Here is a 23,871-nt window from a genome sequence, read left to right as displayed (position 1 = left end):
GACTTCACCTACACGGAGCCTGTAGGTATACATGGGGTAGAGAAAGTTGGACACTGGGACTTCACCTACACGGAGCCAGTAGGTATACATAGAGTAGAGTAGGTCGGGCACTTGGACTTCACCTACACGGAGCCAGTAGGTATACATAGGGTAGAGTAGGTCAGACACTGGGACTTCACCTAAACGGATCCAGTAGGTATACATAGGGTAGAGTAGGTCGAGCACTGGGACTTCACCTACACGGATCCCGACCAGTAGGTATACATAGGGTAGAGTGGGTCGGGCACTGGGACTTCACCTACACGGAGCCCGGCCAGTAGGTATACATAGGGTAGAGTAGGTCGGGCACTGGGACTTCACCTGCACGGAGCCCGGCCAGTAGGTATACATAGGGTAGGGTAGGTCGGGCAGTGGGACTTAACCTACACGGAACCAGTAGGTATACATAGGGTATATTAGGTCGGGCACTGGGACTACACCTACACGGAACCAGTAGGTATACATAGGGTAGAGTAGGTCGGGCACTTGGACTTCACCTACACGGAGCCAGTAGGTATACATAGAGTAGAGTAGGTCGGACACTGGGACTTCACCTAAATGGATCCAGTAGGTATACATAGGGTAGAGTAGGTCGGGCACTGGGACTTCACCTACACGGATCCCGACCAGTAGGTATACATAGGGTAGAGTGGGTCGGGCACTGGGACTTCACCTACACGGAGCCCGGCCAGTAGGTATACATAGGGTAGAGTGGGTCGGGCACTGGGACTTCACCTACACGGAGCCCGGCCAGTAGGTATACATAGGGTAGAGTAGGTCGGGCACTGGGACTTCACCTGCACGGAGCCCGGCCAGTAGGTATACATAGGGTAGGGTAGGTCGGGCAGTGGGACTTAACCTACACGGAACCAGTAGGTATACATAGAGTATATTAGGTCGGGCACTGGGACTACACCTACACGGAACCAGTAGGTATACATAGGGTAGAGTAGGTCGGGCACTGGGACTACACCTACACGGGGTCCGGTCAGTAAGTGTACATAGGGTAGAGTAGGTCAGGCACTGGGACTTCACCTACACGGAACCAGTAGGTATACATAGGGTAGAGTAGGTCGGGCACTGGGACTACACCTACACGGGGTCCGGCCAGTAGGTATACATAGGGTAGAGTAGGTCGGACTCTGGGACTTCACCTACACGGAGCCCGGCCAGTAGGTATACATAGGGTAGAGTAGGTCGGGCACTGGGACTTCACCTACACGGAGCCCGGCCAGTAGATATACATAGGGTTGAGTAGGTCGGGCACTTGGACTTCACCTACACGGAAGTAGCTTCTTCTGATATCACCACACTACTTCACCACTTCCGGGACAATGCCAAAACACACACACTCACTCACTTACTCCCTCATCCCCTCCCTGTAGACTGGTGTAGGTTTTCTTGTGCACAAGGTTGATCAAGTAATCGAGGGTTCCACAACATGTTAAGATATCAGGACCGTCTCCTGGTCTAGTTAACAGTGGGTCTGCCGGGAGAGCGCACCTTCACCTCTGTTATATCAGGATCCGCTGGGCATGGTGAACTCAGTGTCTGATCTATAAGGATGTATCTCCAGACTGTTCAAGTTATGAGTTTCCTATTTTTTGCTGGAGCGTTCTGCCCGTGAATACTCGAGGTATGGTTTAAGAAGTGCAGTTGATCAAGATCTTCCCCCTATTTTGAGCCCAAGGATTAGTTGAGAAAGCAAAATACTGATACTTCTTCTTCTTCTTCTTCTACTACTACTACTACTACTACTACTACTACTACTACTACTACTACTACTACTACTACTACTAATACTACTACTAATACTACTGGTGTTGCTGCTGCTGCTACTACTACTACTACTGCTACTACTTCTTCTACTCCTTCTTCCACTACTTCTACCACTACTACCACTACTACTACTGCTACTGCTTCTACTACTACTACTAATCCTACGACCACTAATACCACTACCGCTACTACTACTACTACTGCTACTACTTCTTCTTCTTCTTCTCCTTCTTCTACTACTACTACTACCACTACTACTACTACCACTGCTACTACTACTGCTACTGCAACAACTACGTCTTCTTCTACTCCTTCTACTACTACGTTCGCTCGTCACGCAGAAGACCCGGGTTCGATTCCCGACATGGTTACAATGTGTAAAGCCCGTTTCTTGTGTCCCCCGCCGTGATAGTGCTGGAATATTGCTAAAAGCGGCGTAAAACCATACTCACTCACTCACTCACTCTTCTACTACTACTACCCCTGCTGCTGCTACTACTACTACTACTAATCCTACTTCTTCTACTCCTTCTTCCACTACTACTACTACTACTACTACTACTACTGCTACTACTACTACTGCTACTACTACTACTACTTCTTCTACTCCTTCTTCTACTACTACTACCAAAACTACTACTGCTGCTGCTACTACTACTACTACTACTACTAATCCTACTTCTTCTACTCCTTCTTCCACTACTACTACTACTACTACTACTACTACTGCTACTACTACTACTGCTACTACTACTACTACTTCTTCTACTCCTTCTTCTACTACTACTACCAAAACTACTACTGCTGCTGCTACTACTACTACTACTACTACTAATCCTACTCCCCCTCATACCAATACCGCTACTACTACTACTGCTACTACTACTACTTCTTCTACTCCTTCTTCCACTACTACTGCCACTACTACTACTACTACTACTACTACCACTACTACTACTGCTGCTACTACTACTTCCAATACTAATCCTACTACCACTACTACCACTACTACTACTGCTGCTGTTGCTGTTGCTATTACTGCTGCGACAACAACTACTACTACTAGAATCAGCTAGTAAGTTCGACTCCAATGTTCACCTCTATTCTGACGAGGCTCACCAAATTTATACACGCGAAAAGCTACGAGTTCGGATGTCACGTGTGGCCTTCCGTAGGCATTCAAAACAGACATATATATTCTATAGATGCAAATTTATATTAACATATTTAAATGCACAAATTGATCAACATATATAAAACACAACAAGTAAATCACGTTTTCAGATGTCATAACTAATACATTATTTCGCGTATTAAACTGTACGCGATATACAAACGCTGTATTGGTATCAAAAACAAGCCAGATCTTATATTCTACTATATCCAGCGTCCATGTAGATTCGACCGGGTACCCATTCGTTGCTGGGCGAACAAAGGCCAAAGAAGATGGGAATAATTATCAGCCTTCAGACATTTGTCAACCAGAATTGATGGTCATATTTAGTGCACAAAGATTGATATGAAACGATGGCTCCTCTCTGAACCGACCACTGCCCATCCTCATGCTAACTCCCAACCTCACACCGACTCCCGTCCACTCAAGCTTCCCGATCACGTGATGTGATGGTCCACTTCGCTCTCCTGGGAACACTGGATGGGATGCCGTTCTGCTGAATATCTGTAAATCAGAAAACAGACCTTTAGCATCGTTCAGTTTCTGTCTCTTCTGTCGGTCACTCGCGATCGTCAGAATTGTAATACGCATTACTTTATCTAGTTCCGCACATTTACTGTAATCTACCACTAAACGGTCCGATCTTGTAAATTCTCGATAAGGGAAATACTATTAAACCATTAATGTTGCAGATACACACTTAGGTTTCAACCCTGCGCTTCCACACCTGATACCCGTAGGTCTAATCTCTCTTTCAGGCCGTACAGCATACATCTAATAACACATTCCACTCTCATCCCCTTCTTAGTCCTACCGGTCTGTATTAATCATCCCCTTTTCAACTCCAGACATTAAGAACAGTTAGGGCTCCCTCATACTCGAGGGTTCCCTTGTATAATTAAGTTTATTCAACGTCATTCATAACTTTATTTCAGGGATAATATGTTAGCCAAGACACATACCCAGCTCCACCATTTCCATCAGTGTTTGCTCTCTGTTCACAGTGACGGCCACACTGATCACCCCCCACCCTGGCAGCTCGAGCACTGCTGGTGTTGTTGGGCGGGGCCTCGGTGGCAGCTCTGGGTGGAACACACATGATATTTTGATCATCCAGCAGACTCTCGTGTGTACACTGAACTGCTCGGTTGTGAGGGGCCGCTGATGCCATGGCAGAACTGAAAATAAGATCAGAGGTTTTGCAGTAATTTACAAGTTTATTCTTTTAAACAAAAATCTAACCCTGGACAAGTCTACGACGCCAAAATAACTTTAACGCCATGTTTGTACTGTTTCTATAAACATCATATTTGAGTCAAAGGCTTGTTCATGTTCAAATGCTAGTAAAACACGTCCCGAAAACCTGAATATATTTTCAACACATCATTACCTCACCAATAAGATTTGCTGTAAGTCCATCAAAAAAGAAAAGAACCTTTCCATAATCATATGTGTTTATGAATTATCACATTCTGATGATACCAGGTGTTCGTGAAAAGGTGAACGTGTCCTTCCCCAACGATGGTACCCGTCACAAACACATGCAAAGGCAAGACAAGAGTTCACCTAAACGAATACGGGAATAAAATAGGAAATTGCGCGTACATCTAAAGCAGGTCAAGTGGCCGGGATGTTTCTGTGGTTGCGGTGTATTTCTTCAGTTACTGCTTCAAAACAAATCATTTTTTAAATGAAAAGGAGACGAATAATTGTATTTTTTCTGCATCTATATACATCTATATTTCCCGGTCATCCAGATGTCTGTTTGTTGCCCGATATTTATTTTTTGTCGATGGTGTTTTTTACAACAAATCATTCAAAGGCGGGCTCTAGAGGTTAAAAATTGACAACATTCAATAATTGAGATGTCTATTTCTCAGATAATAATTATTGGTTGTCATAGTTGAAAATATTCTTGAACATTATGCAAATATTTTCATACTATTCATCTAAGTTTAAATGATAAATAACTTAAAAAGACACAACTAAATGTGCTTTTCATAAATAGTTTGATATTGAAATCATAAGCGAATCTATGCCATCTATATTATACACAGAGTTGTGTCCCCTGAACTATATTCAAATCAACAAAGTGCGAACTGTGACGGACAGGTTTTATGGGTAACAGAGCCCATCCCGTGCAGTGTGTCTGTGTTCGTGTTGAGAATGTTATGTCGGCAGTGAGGTGTCATTTAACATAATTTCACGTTTTATGGATCATATTCTTGGATTTACACTGTATATGCGTATACAGTTCATAATCAGTGGAGTACCCGGATCTGCCGTGAGATGAAATTCAGGTCGTGGGTATGTGACATACTTTATTCTGGCTTTAAATATATGTCGCCGACCTGTATCACTCGTCCTTACACTGTAATCAGTAGTAGCGGGATTACAATGTTATGTTAATTATGTTTTAGCTATGATTTCTGTATTCGACAGCGAATAAGAAACATTTGCTATCGCCTGCACGAGGACGGGTAGAATCCTACTACAACCTTCCGCCATATTGGGTCAGCGGGTACTCTACTCTTGACAAACAATATCACGAGCTGGAATGTTTTAAAAGTGAAAAGCATAATAAGGAACATGACTGATAATTTGGCAAGTGCAATTTGAAACCAAAAACAGTATCTTCACAGCTGATTTTGTTTGGAACATCATTTATTGATTTTTCGACCAAATAAATAAATGTCTCCGGGTTTTTTCAGAGTTATCGGGTAAATGCCATAAAACAAACACACACAGAGCTCATACATTCTTTAAAAAAAGAAAAGCAAAACGGATATTTTTGCCCATAAAAGCAAAATTAGAGGACCAAGAGGTGCAAAATGAACAGTTTTATTGTGTTATAGTGTCAGTGACAAATTTCCAGGATCAAAATCATTAACCATTAGTCGGGAAACACGTACGATTCGGAAAGTGCAGGGTTTTTGATTGCCTGGTATCTGCGTCAAACGAACAGTGTTTGTTTCTTTGTTAATTGTATACGTCGCACTCAGCAATATTCCAGCTATATGACGGCGGTCTGTAAATAATCGAGTCTGGGACAGACAATCCAGTGATTGACACCATGAGCATCGATCCACCTAATTGGGATACGATGACATGCATCAGCGAGCCTGACCACCCGATCCTGTTAGTCGCCTCTTACGACAAGCATAGTCACTATTTATGGCAATCGAACAGTGACAGTTCAACAACATGCCAAGATTAACAGAAGTGCAAAGAAACAACGTCATAGGCCGCTTGCAGCCAGAGTTTCCAATGTAGAGCCCAGCTCCATCACAAGGCTATGGGATAGGTTTCAACAGCACGGGTTCACACGTGATCGGTCAAGGTCGGGACGACCAAGAGTAACCACCCCCGCCCAAGATTGCTACATCCGACTGCGCCACCTACGTGAAAGGACGACCACAGCCACCTCAAACCGCATCCCAACAACCAGACTGCGCAGAATCTCTGACAAGACCGTACGAAACCGTTTAAGAGCAGCGGGTCTACGAGCAAGACGTCCTGTTCGACGCATCATATTGTGTCGACAATATCGTCAACAACGACTGCATTGGTCTCGTCAACACAGGGTATGGGTTCAACTGCGATTCAGAGATGTTTTGTTCAGCACCCAGAAGAATTCTCTCCGTCGAGGGGATGAAAGAGCTCGGGTCTACAGACGTCGGTGAGAACGTTACGTCAGAAACTGCGTACAGCAAGTGGACAGGTTTGGTGGGGTAGCGTCATGATGTGGGCGGCTATCTCTCATCCAGGTTTGGTCAATATCCAGGGCAATCTTACGACTCAACGATACATCAACGAAATTCTCATACCACACGTCCTCCCAATTGCAGCCAACGGCAACGGTGTATTCCAGCAGGACAACGTTCGACAGCATACAGCACAGATCACAAGAGCCTGTCTACACAACAAAAACGTTGATGTTCTCCCCTGGCCCTCCAGATCCCCGGATTTGAACCCAATAAAGCACCTGTGGGATGAATGGGATAGACGGCTACGCCGACGTCAACCACAACCCAAGACGTTGCATTAGTTGGCTTTTGCGTTGCAGGCGGAATGGGCTACCATTCCCCAAAATAGGATTCGCATTCTCGTCTCTTCCACGGGCAGGAGACAGGCCGCTATCGATTCCAACGAGGGACATACGCGTTATTATAGCTTGGACTGTACCGATAACTGAGATGACTACAATCACCAAGTGTTCTCCACAACATTTTAGCGCAATACTTTGTACGGTTCCTCGTATAAATGTGTTTTCCTACCTCACGCAAATCTGGCTTTGCGTTTCTTTTTTGAAGAGTATATTTGAAAGCACAACTAAAACATAACATGTAGACATCTCTACACATGGTATGGTGTGAGAGCTGTACAGGCATTACATTGTATAGTATGCATTTGTTTTTAATAATATACACCACTGACTTAATGACATTGATTAAGGGATTCAACATTGAAAGAAACACACTGAAATATGTACTCTTCATTAATATAATATGAATATATATGTGTTGCTGCTTGTACTAGTCAAAGACTTCAAGAAATTCGAGTATTTGAGTTAAATGAAAAACATGGAAAATATTTCCTAGCTCCATGTTAACAGACATATGAAAAACCTTTACACAGTTTAAATGACATGCAGTTTTCGCACACACACACACACACACACACACACACACACACACACACACACACACACACACACATATATATATATGCAAAGGCACGTCAATTGTTCACCTAAACAAACTCAGGAACTATGGCACTAGTCAAAATAGGGAATAGCATCGGGCATCATTTTGATGAACTTTTTCAAAACTCTATTGAGGCCCAGCCTGGTTCCCCGGGTATGCTGCGCTGGCGCTACACTTTGTGATATATTTTGAAGTGCTGACAAAAATCATAAACCTTTTCAAACAAAATTCTGCCCCTACCCTACCCACTTGGAACGGGACTTGGCTATATGAAGTCCCAGTGTCCGATCTCCTCTACCCTAATGTACATTCATTTGGCAACATATTGTAACGGTAAAATCTGCTCAGTGGGACTGTGGATTTCTTCGGAGTTTAAACACACAAATATCATCTATTTTACGAAGTTCTGAATATGTAAGCTCAAAATATATTATAAATGCTAATCCACATTGTTAATACAGTTACAATACGAATATCGTAACAACGCAAATATAACTGATAAAACAATTGACTTAACCAATGTAGATGTTATTGTAAAATGTAACTTACATGGACTTGTTTGTTTAAGATATAATCCACTTATAGAATCAAGAAGCAAACCTATTCTGCCCAAACAAAATGTTGTTAATGGGACAGGTAGTGACGGATCTATCAACTAGACATGCCTTACAAAACGTGAACAATGAATTATTTCCCCGTAGAAGTTGTCGTGCTATTCATTAACAAGCACGTGATGCGCTCGGTCGCGTCTGAGATGCCTACTTTCACCCTCACACCGTCTCCTGAATACACTAACTTCCCGAGCACGTGATGTGATGGTCCACTTCGCTCTCCTGGGAACAGTTGATGGGAAGGTGTGTTGCCGTTCTTTGTCTGTAAATCAGAAAATAGAACCTTTAGCGTCGTTCAGTTTCTGCGTCTTCTGTCGGTCACTTGCGATTGTAATACGTATTACTTTGCCACGTTCCAATAATATTGTAGGTGCACATTTAGGTTTCAACACTGTGCCTCCACACCTGGTACCGCCGGGTCTATTCTCTCTCGCAGGCCGAAAGGTATATACTAGCGGACAAAAGAAACGCCACCAAATAAATAAAGGTCGTCAGTTTTCAACATATTTGCCAAACAGTTGGTAACACATAGCTGGAATGCAACTTAGCCATTCCATGTAAACATGTGCGCTTGCTTAACGTGATTTGCGAGAAAAGTGAATTTAATCACTAAAAATGCAATGTGTGCACAAAGTTACCCGTATGAAATTCTCGTATAAAACATGAGCAGGATTGTACTCTCTCATCGCATGAAACCGTTACAAACAACAAACATGCCTCGACTAACTGCAGAGCAGTGGGAGAGAGCCATCGGTATGTTGCAAATGGGAGGGACGCAGGAGCACGTTGCCAGGATCATGGGCTGCTTCAAGTGCCCCATGGCCAGACTTGTCACACGTCACAGCCAAACTGCAGTACTGCAGACAGGCCGATGAGTGACGTCATCATCCACAAAGAGCCTTACACAACCAGTCGGCAGAAGGACCGTTGCTAGACCACACCGCCTGTATGGCCTACGTTTCTACACCAACTTCACAGACTGAGATGGCCCAGGACTGTACAGCAGTGGCAGCAGAATAAGTGTCGAAGAGTGCTCTTCAGCGACTAAAGTAGGTAACAGCTCTTCTGATGGGCGGGTTCGAATCTACCGACGACGTGGTGAACGGACGGCACGTTGTTGCGTCCAAGAAGTGGAGCCTTATAGAGGTGGTAGTGTCATGAACTGGGGTAGCATCTGCGAGAGACAGAAGATAGATCTTGTCATCATTGACGGAAATCTTACTGCACGTCGTTACATTGATGAAGTTTTGCGGTCTGTGGTACTGCCTTTCCTGCAACGACACCCACGGACGCTGTTTCAGCAGGACAACGCCACCCCTCACACAGCTCGAGTCACTAGCGACTTTCTGAACGCCAACAACGTGACAGCCAACCCCTTTTCAGCCCTACCTTTGCAACTCCAGACATTAAGAACATTTAGGGCCCCCAGCATACTCGAGATTTCCCTTGTATAATTAAGTTTATTTAACGTCATTCATAACTTTATTTGAGGGACAATATGTCAGCCAAGACACATACCCAGCTCCATCAGTGTTTGCTCTCTGTTGACACTGACGGCCACACTGATCACCCCCCCCCCCCCCCCCCCCCCCCCCCCTTGTAGTCATAAAAACCACGGGAACACATGGTACCAGTCAAAATAGGGAATTGCATCATTTTGGTCACTAATTTGGAAATGTCCTCCACATGTCTACCATAAAGCCTTCTGAAAACTTTACTGAGGTCCCATTTTCCTTGAACGAACACCTTTTGAGCAAGAGTCGTATGAGCTCTTTGAAATCTTCATAGAGGGAGCATGCCCAATTGCACCTTATATGTTGTTCAAGTAAGACATTAAAGGCTGGAGCTGCTGGAATATTTTTGGAAAGGCTTTTTTTCAGCATTCCTCCTTACAGACATATATTGTGAAGCGCTGACTGAAAACATAATCTGTTTCAAACCAGAATTTAGGACCCCTCCCCTACCTACTTCTTCCAGTTCGGGTGGGTAAATCAGTGAAAGGGAATTGGCTATTTGATGGTCACTGAACGATATCAGATCATCAATATACAAGTCCCTTAAGTTCAACTTCTTGCCCAATTTACCTTGTTTTTATTGTGCCTATCCGAGCAGAAATACCGTTCAAATTTATTAAGAAACAGATAAGCAAGAAGGGGAGCACGATTGGCGATAATGGGCGTGTCTACTTCTTGTCTAAAAGTCAAGCATTTCACTTGTTTTCTGTGTTGGTGAAGTCCCAGTGCCCGACCTACTCTACCCTATGTTTATTCATTTGGAAACTATGACAAAAGGTGAAATCTGTTCAGGTTTTCTTCGGAGATTAATCAACACAAATATCATCTATTTTACGAAGTTCTGAATAAGTAAGCACATAATATGTAGTAAATGCTAATCCACATTGTTAATACAGTTACAATATACGAATATATTGACAACGCAACTACAACAATTGAATAATTGACTTAATCAAGTAGATATTAATGTCAAATGTAACTTACATTGACTTCTTGTTTGTTTGTTTAAGATAGATTCATATTATGTAGTCTGTATAGATGTAAGAATATACCGGCTCACTCAACGGTCTTATCATCTATACCCGTATGTAATCGGAAACGTGTTGGATAACCCTATGAATAACTCCGCGTGCAGTGAAGCGTCGCTTACTGAAAAAATTCCCTTAAGGTAAATGTTGCCGTAGTCATACTAATGTGTGCCTGAACGGCACGAACATGTACCGTGTTTGACCGTGACGGAAAGTAAAAAATTACATTCAGCCTCTTTCGCTCGAATCTAAGACAAAATCACTTGTAACTGTTAACTGTCAAACAGTCCATTTGAGTATGATGCATGCATTATATCACCGTTGACATATAGTTAACACGTAGTAATGGAAGTAAAATTACAATCAGCAGGTAGATAAAATACTAATGAAAAAAATGGGCAAATCGACATGTTACACTATTTAGCTATTTTTCGTGCAACGAGCCGCCACGAGTAAGAAACATTGCTCGCTCGTGACATTTGAGATACGTACACGAGCCATTAGCGGTCTTCATCTGATTGTTGCAGTAGTTTTGGTTCTTAGATGAACAGAGATAATTAGACTTTTGTATGCTTTAGTGATGAGTCAATCGGCACAGACTTAATTTCTGTTTATGTAGATCAATGACATATTACGACGTGGTTTGTTTGTTTGATGTTTAACGCCGCACTCAGCAATATTCCAGCTATATGACGGCGGACTGTAAATAATCGAGTCTGGACCAGACAATCCAGTGATTGACATCATGATCATCGATCCACACAGTTGGGATACGATGACATGTATCAACCAAGTCAGCGAGCCTGACAACCCGATCTCGTTTGTCGCCTTTTACGACAAGCAGAGTCGCCTTTTACGGCAAATATGGGTTGCTGAAGACCTATACTACCCCGGAATCTTCACGGGTCTCAACCAGGTATTCATTTATTAAGGTAAGTACAGTAGAGCTTCACACCATATACCTACCACAACGCAGGTACTTCCGGATTGACGATACTTCGATGAACTCTCCATTGTCGTTATAACATCTGGCTTGTACTTTCAGTGAATATTGTATTAAACAAGTCGACAACATCAGGGAGTTTTGATCTTATTACTAACGGCGGACATTCGGCATGGTCGCCTTTTACGGCAAGTATGGGTTGCCGAATACGCGGTATCATGTAAGTAATGTAACACCTCCGTCTTCAGGTAACAAAGGAAACACCTGTCTGATCTTACCACTTTATGAATGAGGACTATAAGTACACTCCAGTCAGGAGAACCTTAAAGCAAGGGACAGTACCATCTGTGTTTCCCTGGGGCTCTGCAAAAAACAAAAACAATGAAAGATCCACCATGAAGACAACGGCGGAGAGGACACTGGATCCGTGGACGACATCGCGGCGGAGGAGCATACCCGTGGACGTTATTCAAGATAATTTCACGTTTTATGGATCATACTCAAATGTTGTGGATTGACATGGTACCAGTGTATGTTGTTATCAAATATAACCCATAACATGCCATTCTATCTCGATCAAAATGTCAGTCATTCACGCAATAAAAATCACCATTTTCAGTTGAGGCCTGGATGGAACAGAGTGTTGGAAGTGTCAAAATGTTTACGTCATTATTACAGCCGAGCTAAAAACGGTTTCCAACAAAACTAATTAGAAAATATACATATATATAATCGTATTCTCTTTTCAAACAACAACATATAGTCCAAGAATATTTAGTATCTGTGATTCAAGTCTCACCAGCTCAATTCGGAGCACGTAATTATGACACAAGATCTTTAAAGGCATATATGAAAAGCCTGACAATGTCAGTAAATCTTGTACCCTCAAAGTAGAAAATGAGTATCATTTTGTGCTTGTGTGTAAACTCGATCTTCAATAAAGAAAAATATATATTCACAAGTAGTTTACATCTTATCCCTTTGTTTTTCATGTTCATGTCAACTTCAAGTGTTACACTATTACAAAGTATTGTCTTGTACACACAGCGTGCATTGTTTGTAAGAAATAAAAGCGACAAAAAAAAATCCATATTCATAAGAGTCGATTGTACGATGCCGCCTCCGTGGTCTTGTGGTAGAGCGTCCGCACGGAGAGCGGAAGGTCCGGGGTTCGATCCCCGGCCACGTCATACCAAAATACGTTATAAGATGGTACTTGTTGTTACCCTGTCTAGCTCTCGGCATTAAGGGGCTAAAACAAGGACTGGTCGGCTCGGAGTCAATATACTGTGTCTGAGTGGGGTATTCATGTTAAACTGCGGGATGGTATCTCAGTGAGCTAGCACTATAAATCGGCATCAGTCCGGACTAGTACAACCAGCAACAAACACACACACGTGCATGTACGTCGCTATATAAGTGCAATAATCTTGGACGCGACGTTAAACCCAATTTCACCTAACCTCACCGACTGTACGTTTCCGACCATATCATGAGAATGTGTTCACATTCAAATAGTGAAGATACCAGGTGTTCGCGAAAAGGTGAACGTGTCCTACCCCACCGGTGGCTCCCCGTCATAAACACATGCAAAGGCAGGTCAACTGTTCACCCGAAAAACACACGGGAACATGTGGTACATGTCAACATAGGGAGGAAACGCGCATAGCTTGTACATATGTTGAACCATGAACCTATGACCTCCCACTCTGCCATAAATGTAGTACCCAGAAATGCCGTAAGATAAATCAGGCAGTATGTTACTCACTCTATGCTAGTACCTAACACTGGGACCATAGTGTTACTTTTGCTCTGACACCATATTCCATGTGCAATAACAGTATAACATTGTGCCCACCTTGTTTCTGTGTCAGCTGTAATTTCTACACGTCAGCAGTATTTGCTAAAGCTTGATTAAAGGGAAGGGGATTCATCACCCTCCTTACCCTCACACCGCATTACCATACACTCTCAGTACCACACACAATCTCATTACCCTCATACCGCATTACCATACACTCTCAGTACCACACACACTCTCATTACCCTCACACCGCATTACCATACACTGTCAGTACCACACACACTCTCATTGCCCCCACACCGCATTACCATACACTCTCAGTACCACAAACACTCTCATTACCCTCACACCGCATTACCATACACTCTCAGTACCACAAACACTCTCATTGCCCTCAAACCGCATTACCATACACTCTCAGTACCACAAACACTCTCATTACCCTCACACCGCATTACCATACACTCTCAGTACCACACACACTCTCATTACCCTCACACCGCATTACCATTCACTCTCATTGCCCTCACACCGCATTACCATACACTCTCAATACCCTCACACGGCATTACCATACACTCTCAGTACCACACACACTCTCATTACCCTCACACCGCATTACCATACACTCTCATTACCCTCACAACGCATTACCATACACTCTCAATACCCTCACACGGCATTACCATACACTCTCATTACCCTCACATAGCATTACCATACACTCTCAATACCCTCCCACGGCATTACCATACACTCTCATTACCCTCCCACGGCATTACCATACACTCTCATTACCCTCCCACGGCATTACCATACACTCTCATTACCCTCACACAGCATTACCGCACACTCTCAATACCCTCACACCGCATTACCATACACTCTCAGTACCCTCACACGGCATTACCATACACTCTCATTACCCTCACACCGCATTACCATACACTCTTAATACCCTCACACCGCATTACCATACACTCTCAATACCCTCACACCGCATTACCATACACTCTCAATACCCTCACACCGCATTACCATACACTCTCAGTACCCTCACACCGCATTACATACACTCTTAATACCCTCCCACGGCATTACCATACACTCTCATTACCCTCACACCGCATTACCATACACTCTTAATACCCTCACACCGCATTACCATACACTCTCAATACCCTCACACCGCATTACCATACACTCTCAGTACCCTCACACCGCATTACATACACTCTTAATACCCTCCCACGGCATAACCATACACTCTCATTACCCTCCCACGGCATTACCATACACTCTCATTACCCTCACACGGCATTACCGCACACTCTCAATACCCTCACACCGCATTACCATACACTCTCAATACCCTCCCACGGCATTACCATACACTCTCATTACCCTCACACGGCATTACCGCACACTCTCAATACCCTCACACCGCATTACCATACACTCTCAATACCCTCACACGGCATTACCATACACTCTCATTACCCTCACACCGCATTACCATACACTCTCAATACCCTCACACGGCATTACCATACATTCTCATTACCCTCCCACGGCATTACCATACACTCTCATTACCCTCACACGGCATTACCGCACACTCTCAATACCCTCACACCGCATTACCATACACTCTTAATACCCTCACACCGCATTACCATACACTCTCAATACCCTCACACCGCATTACCATACACTCTCAATACCCTCACACCGCATTACCATACACTCTCAGTACCCTCACACCGCATTACATACACTCTTAATACCCTCCCACGGCATTACCATACACTCTCATTACCCTCACACCGCATTACCATACACTCTTAATACCCTCACACCGCATTACCATACACTCTCAATACCCTCACACCGCATTACCATACACTCTCAGTACCCTCACACCGCATTACATACACTCTTAATACCCTCCCACGGCATAACCATACACTCTCATTACCCTCCCACGGCATTACCATACACTCTCATTACCCTCACACGGCATTACCGCACACTCTCAATACCCTCACACCGCATTACCATACACTCTCAATACCCTCACACGGCATTACCATACACTCTCATTACCCTCACACCGCATTACCATACACTCTCAATACCCTCACACGGCATTACCATACATTCTCATTACCCTCCCACGGCATTACCATACACTCTCATTACCCTCACACGGCATTACCATATACTCTCAATACCCTCACACCGCATTACCATACACTCTCATTACCCTCACACGACATTACAATACACTCTCATTACACTCACACCGCATTACCATACACTCTCATTACCCTCACACTGCATTACCACACACTCTCAATACCCTCACATAACATTACCATACACTCTCAATACCCTCCCACGGCATTACCATACGCTCTCATTACCCTCCCACGGCATTACCATACACTCTCAATACCCTCAAAAGGCATTTCCATACACTCTCATTACCCTCCCACGGCATTACCATACACTCTCGTTACCCTCACACGGCATTACCATACTCTCTCATTACCCTCACACGGCAATAACATACACTCTCATTATCCTCACACCGCATTACCATACACCCTCATTACCCTCACACCGCATTACCATACACTCTCATTACCCTCACACCGCATTACCATACACTCTCATTACCCTCACACCGCATTACCATACACTCTCATTACCCTCACACCGCATTACCATACACTCTCAGTACCATCACATCGCATTACCACACACTCTTAGTAACATCACATCGCATTACCACACACTCTCAGTACCCCCACACCGCCCTTCCATACTCTCTCAGTACCCTCACATCGCATTACCACACACTCTCAGTACCATCACATCGCATTACCACACACTCTCAGTACCCTCACACTGCATTACCATACACTCTCGTTACCCTCACACCGCATTACAATACACTCTCAGTACCATCACATCGCATTACCACACACTCTAAGTACCATCACATCGCATTACCACACACTCTCAGTACCCTCACACCGCCTTTCCATACTCTCTCAGTACCCTCACATCGCATTACCATACACTCTCATTACCCTCACACCGCATTACCATACACTCTCAGTACCATCACATCGCATTACCACACACTCTAAGTACCATCACATCGCATTACCACACACTCTAAGTACCATCACATCGCATTACCACACGCTCTCAGTGCGACACACCGCCTTTCCATACTCTCTCAGTACCCTCACACCGCATTACCATACACTCTCATTACCTCACACGGCATTACCACACACTCTCAGTACCACACACCGCCTTTCCATACTCTCTGAGTACCCTCACACCGCATTACCATACACTCTCATTACCCTCACACCGCATTACCATACACTCTCAGTACCACACATACTCTCAGTACCATCACATCGCATTATCATACACTCTCAGTACCACACCGCCTTTCCATACACTCTCAGTACCATCACATCGCATTACCACACACTCTAAGTACCATCACATCGCATTACCACACACTCTCAGTACCCTCACACCGCATTACCATACACTCTCAGTACCACAAACACTCTCATTACACTCACACCGCATTACCATACACTCTCAGTACCACAAACACTCTCAGTACCATCACACCACATTACCATACACTCTCAGTACCACAAACACTCTCAGTACCATCACACCCCATTACCATACACTCTCAGTACCCTCACACCGCATTACCATACACTCTCATTACCCTCACACCGCATTACCATACACTCTCATTACCCTCACACCGCATTACCATACACTCTCAGTACCCTCACACCGCATTACCATACACTCTCAGTACTACACACACTCTCATTACCCTCACACCGCATTACCATACACTCTCAGTACCACAAACACTCTCAGTACCCTCACACCGCATTACCATACACTCTCATTACACTCACACCGCATTACCATACACTCTCAGTACCACACACACTCTCATTACCCTCACACTGCATTACCATATACTCTCAGTACCACACACCGCCTTTCCATACACTCTCAGTACCCTCACACCACATTACCATACACCCTTAGTGTCCTCACATCGCATTACCATACACTCTCATTACCCTCACACCGCATTACTACACACTCTCATTACCCTCACACCGCATAACCATACACTCTTAGTACCATACATAATCTCAGTACCATCACATCGCATTACCACACACTCTCATTACCCTCACACCGCATTACCATACACTCTCAGTACCACACACACTCTCAGTACCCTCACACCGCATTACCATACTCTCTCAGTACCACACATACTCTCAGTACCCTCACACCGCATTACCATACACTCTCAGTACCACACACACTCTCATTACCATCAAGCCATCTTGATATACACTCTGATGTTTTTATTATCACATTACACTATAATTAATATATACATGACCCGTGAAGACCCGGGGTTAAATAGATCTTCAGCGCCCCATGCTTGCCGTAAAAGGCGACTATGCTTGTCGTAAGAGGTGACTAATGGGATCGGGTGGTCAGGCTCGCTGATGCACGTCGTCGTATCCCAATTGCGCGGATCGATGCTCATGATGTCAATCACTGGATTGTGTAATCCAGACTCGATTATTTAGAGACCGATTATTTACAGATCCTCGTTATCCATATATTTAAAACCCCTACCAAGCAGGGTAACCGAGTCTTACAAGTATGGCAGTTGTTCGTCATGTGAACGTTCTTCGACACAGATTTATTTATTCATGAATGTTTTACCTGCACAAGCTTCATAGCTGCCGCCGCGCATGACAAGAAATTATAAATCATCGAAATATTAGAAAACACAAGAATGTTCAAATACGTGACATTTCCCCTTCATAAGCCATCGAACCTAGCATTTTGTACGACCGAAAAGGTGAAATCTGCTCTTGATAACTGAGGGTTTCTTGGAACTTTAATCAACAGAAATATCATCACTACAGTGCAACTGTAATAGAGCTAAGTGCGCAGTGAAGCGGTCATAAAATCAGACGTAGTTTTTCAATCTAAATTGATTACATGTCTGATATTGATTGTCCAATCAAATTCGAGTATTTCACGTAGTCATGGTACAATTAGGAGATCGACGTACTGTGTTTGGAAATAAGATTAATGTTAGACCGATTTGATAATAGTATCACTGTATAATGAAATAGATCAGTGGAGACATGCAGATATTCTTAAAACTGAAACCCACAACCGTTGTGAGTGCGGGTTTGTTTCAACCAGAAACCATGCTTCTCTATGAGTTTCCTCCCTAATGCTAATTCTTATATTACTTTTACGAGAGTTCACATTTCATCGACAGGAGGAACAAATGTTTACACTTGTTTTTGGTACGCTTTGGAAGAAAATATTGAACATGCCTAAAGCCAAATACATAATGAGGATAAGTTGTCATCAAGACAAAGTAAACTGCGTTGTCAAATTTAAAATTCTCAATTATCTACCCATTAACATAAAGGAGTTTGAATCAACAAGAGAACCCCCTTAAAAATACTTGTGTTTCATTCAACCCCGACCTACCCCTTGTTTCACTTGCTACGCAATTTTGTTGTTTTTATCACAGCTAGATACTGCTGTGAGTGAGTGAGTTGGGTTTAACGCCGCTTTTAACATTATTCCAGTTATATCACGGCGTGTCAGCTTAATGTGGGGGGGAAGCCCGAAATGATGCAGGTCTCAGACGTTTACCACTTCGGTGAAACCCACGAGCACGGATATGGTGCTGACGAACCTAGAAATATAATAATTTTTTTATTAATTTTCATTTCATAATCCCTGATATAAAAAGACTACACCCAGAGAGGTGTATTTAGACAAATTCTGATTTTTAACCCACTTTCATCTATGCACCCACACATGACTTCCATTCGTCCTGTACAGCTAACAATGATCCACATACATGTGCAATATATAACAAAACTGAAGTAAGAAATATATCATGCAAGTCAAGGTTTTCAAGGGAGACGACTTTTATCTTCAAATAATATATGATACAAAGCCATATTAGTATAAAATATATTGGGTTCATTAGAAAGCTGAGATTTTTCATAGGTTATAATGGCAATAAATAGATAAAGTTTGTTTATTTGTTTTTTGTTTGCCGCGCTCAGCAATATTCCAACTATATGACATGCATCAACCAAGTCAACGTGCCTGACCACCCGATCCCGTTAGTCGCCTCTTACGACAAGCATAATCGCGTTTTAGGTCAAGCATGGGTTTCTGAGAACTATACTACCCCGGATCTTCACGGGTCTTTTGTAAAAGAAAGAACTAACAATGTGCACGATGAATAATCATAGAAAGGTCATTTTGTGGTTTTTAAGCCTCTTTTCGTGTACCTGAACATTGTTTACACAGGTGGCTGATATCTAAGGGTGTGTTGGTACAGATTGAATATTTATGTTATCAATTGGACACCAATTGATAGAATCTTATATGGCTATATATGTATCCAATAGTCTGGTGGTTGTCCCGTGATTATCCGGGTTAGAATAGGTCTTCAGCAACACATGCTTGCCGCAAGAGGCCACTATGCTTTTTTAAGGAAAGTATCGTACAGATAACGTGTTCTGTTAGTTTATTTCTTGTATAACGTCCCACTACATGCACATGACAGCGGTCTGCAAATAATCTTATTCTGGTTGACACCTTGATGTCCTTTAAAAGAGAAACCCCCTACACCCGCGTCTGATTCGCATCTTCCATTAATGATATGATTGTAAAGAATACTGCACATATCTAAAAAGCAACAAAACCTGTTTATAGTTGAAATTACCAAAAATCGTTTCATGCCAAAAATTATCCAAAAAAAACCCAACTGTTGTTATCATTACCTTCCACAAAATCAAGTGGTGTGCCACCCCAAGAATTAAAATCACCTCCGATGATAATATACACATCCTCACAACGGATCATCTTATAATAGTAATATAACGTTTTCACATTGACGTAACAGGGTATTATACCAGGTTGAAGACTCCGGGTGAATATAAACACATGCATACAACAGATCATCTTATGATAGTAATATAAGGTTTTCACATTGACGTAACAGAGTATTATACCAGGTTAAAGAATGAGTGAGTGAGTGAGTATGGTTTTACGCTGCTTTTAGCAGTATTCCAGCAATAACACCGCTGGGGACACCAGAAATGGGCTTCACACATTGTACCCATGTCGGGAATCGAACCCGGGTCTTCAGCGTGACGAGCGAACGCTTTAACCACTAGGCTACCCGACCGCCCCTCCCAGGTTAAAGACCCCGGGTGCATATATACACATGCATACAACAGGTCATTCTTTAAACCACATGTTTACTTATCTAGTAAAATGAATATACCACTATCACACTCTTTGGTCCACTTTACAAGATGAGCTAAAGTGTTTCTGATCAATACTGTTACAAAAAACGGTGGCCCTGATGTGACGAGGGTAGAAACTAGGGTTTGTAGGTGAACCTGTATGAAACACCGTACAATCATCTTGGCCCAGGCCACGTCCCCATCTATTGTTCGTCTTATCTCTCTCATGCTTTGGCACGAGTGGCCCAGTCGTCTAAGGCGCCGCGATTCGCAGTGCAGAATTGCGTCCCTTGGGCACACCAGAAACCTATAATTATGGGTTCGAATCCCGGTTCGCACCGACTATGTTTCTAGGTTTGTCAGCATCATATCCGTGCTCGTGGGTTTCACCGAAGTGTTAAACGTCTGAGACCTGCATCACTTCGAGCTTTTCTCCAACATTAAGCTGACACGCCGTGATTTAACTGGAATACTGTTAAAAGCGGTGATAAAGCCAACTCACTCCCTCACTCTTTATCAATAACCTAGTTATTTAGGTTTGCGTTTATCGTATGCAGGGGACTGTTTGTTATACACACCTGTAGTTTGTATTCTCCTGAAACATGAAACAAAGAGTTGCAAACGTTCTCGCATAGGACGTTTCTTGTCAACACGTATCTTTGTTATATTACTTGATATTTCCATTTCCATGATCCTCTACTTGTTTTGAAGAGTATACCGCATGTGTAGATTGTGCATGAGACATCTTATCACGCAATGACACCACTGAGATGTGTTCTTTGGACCTCAACCTTTTTTGGCCGAAGATAATGTCATGTGATAACACAAGCTCCTCCCACTGCATACTTAAGGCCCGCAGTCATTGAGATCCGCAGTTCAACACGACGGGCATATTGTCAGGCTGGTGAGAATAACGCTGATTCACTAATGTACCTAAGGTCATCCCATGCAATCTCAGTTTAGTAAATCCTTTACTATGCAAGCACATTTAATTTACGAAATATCATGACGAAGGTCTATAATTTCGTAAAAACTTCATCGTACTTACAAGGCATGTTACATATCGTATCCTAGATATGCCGGCATGACTGCGCAAGAAGCAACAATGACTTGCATCTTATTTAATGCACGGTGCAACAGCGTGTCAATGGAATTTCACATGCAGTATGCGAGGCGAACTAGAGGAGTGAACCTGGTGTCGCAAACCAACCCTCGGTTATATATCAGACAGATTCATTGAGGGGTGCAGAAGGTGGGTTGTTCGATCCTCTGGACAAGGGAGTCATACGTGAAAGATGGTACTTGTTGTAACCCTGCCTGGCGCTCGGGTTAAGGAAATGCGGCGACTAGTTGAGTGGAGTCAATTACTGTTTCTGAGTGGGGCATCCATGGTGCATCCATGTTAAGCTGCGGCATGGTATCTCACTTGGCTGGACTGTAAAACCGGCGTAAGTGGGCTTGTTGTACAAGCACGCCGCTACACAAGTGAAGTAATTTTGGAATACCATGTGTTAATGAGTGAATATCAGTTAACGAATATGAAGCAGTGAATATAAGCGAATGAATATGAGGCAGTGAATATAAGCGAATGAATATGAGGCAGTGAATAAAAGCGAATGAATATGAGGCAGTGAATATAAGCGAATGACTACGAGGCAGTGAATATGAGTGAATGACTACGAGGCAGTGAATATGAGTGAATAACTACGAGGCTGTGAATATGAGTGATTGTCTGCGAGGCAGTGGATATGTGGGAATGACTACGAAGCTGTTAATATGAGTGATTGACTGCGAGGCAGTGGATATGTGGGAATGACTACGAGGCAGTGGATATGTGGGAATGACTACGAAGCTGTGAATATGAGTGATTGTCTGCGAGGCAGTGGATATGTGGGAATGACAACGAGGCAGTGGATATGTGGGAATGACTACGAGGCAGTGGATATGTGGGAATGACAACGAGGCAGTGGATATGTGGGAATGACTACGAGGCAGTGGATATGTGGGAATGACAACGAGGCAGTGGATATGTGGGAATGACAACGAGGCAGTGGATATGTGGGAATGACTACGAGGCAGTGGATATGTGGGTATGACAACGAGGCTGTGGATATGTGGGAATGACAACGAGGCAGTGGATATGTGGGAATGACTACGAGGCTGTGGATATGTGGGAATGTCAACGAGGCAGTGGATATGTGGGAATGACTACGAGGCAGTGGATATGTGGGAATGACAACGAGGCAGTGGATATGTGGGAATGACAACGAGGCAGTGGATATGTGGGAATGACTACGAGGCAGTGGATATGTGGGAATGACAACGAGGCAGTGGATATGTGGGAATGACTACGAGGCTGTGAATATGAGTGATTGTCTGCGAGGCAGTGGATATGTGGGAATGACTACGAGGCAGTGGATATGTGGGAATGACTACGAGGCAGTGGATATGTTGGAATGACTATGAGGCAGTGGATATGTGGGAATGACTACGAGGCAGTGGATATGTGGGATTGAAACGAGGCAGTGGATATGTGGGAATGACTACGAGGCTGTGAATATGAGTGATTGTCTGCGAGGCAGTGGATATGTGGGAATGACTACGAGGCAGTGGATATGTGGGAATGACTACGAGGCTGTGAATGTGAGTGATTGTCTGCGAGGCAGTGGATATGTGGGATTGACTACGAGGCAGTGGATATGTGGGAATGACAACGAGGCAGTGGATATGAGTGAATTACTACGAGGCAGTGGATATGTGGGAAGACTCAGGAGTGTCTACTTGCCTATATCAAAGACTAGTTATCACCGTTGCCACATCATGCAGAGTATCACACGATTTTACAGAATCAAAAATCGGTTCCGAAAACGTGGTCCCAGCCATCGCCT

The 23,871-nt window shown here is 43.5% G+C and overlaps 1 protein-coding gene across 1 annotated transcript in view; it reads left to right on the top strand.

Moving 5' to 3' along the window:
- The first annotated feature begins 21,794 nt into the window (after positions 1 to 21,794).
- LOC124143181 (thiopurine S-methyltransferase-like) overlaps positions 21,795 to 23,871 on the top strand; it is a 40,674-nt gene continuing 38,597 nt past the window's right edge. Inside the window, exon 1 of the mRNA XM_048400229.1 lies at positions 21,795 to 21,887. The gene's annotated coding sequence lies outside the window, so the exon portion shown is untranslated. The remainder of the gene's footprint in view (positions 21,888 to 23,871) is intronic.

This window comes from Haliotis rufescens, unplaced genomic scaffold (genome assembly GCF_023055435.1).
Source record: "Haliotis rufescens isolate VD_foot unplaced genomic scaffold, xgHalRufe1.0.p SCAF_2, whole genome shotgun sequence".
NCBI classification, from domain to species: Eukaryota; Metazoa; Mollusca; class Gastropoda; order Lepetellida; family Haliotidae; genus Haliotis; species Haliotis rufescens.
This window is presented reverse-complemented; position numbering and strand designations above follow the sequence as displayed.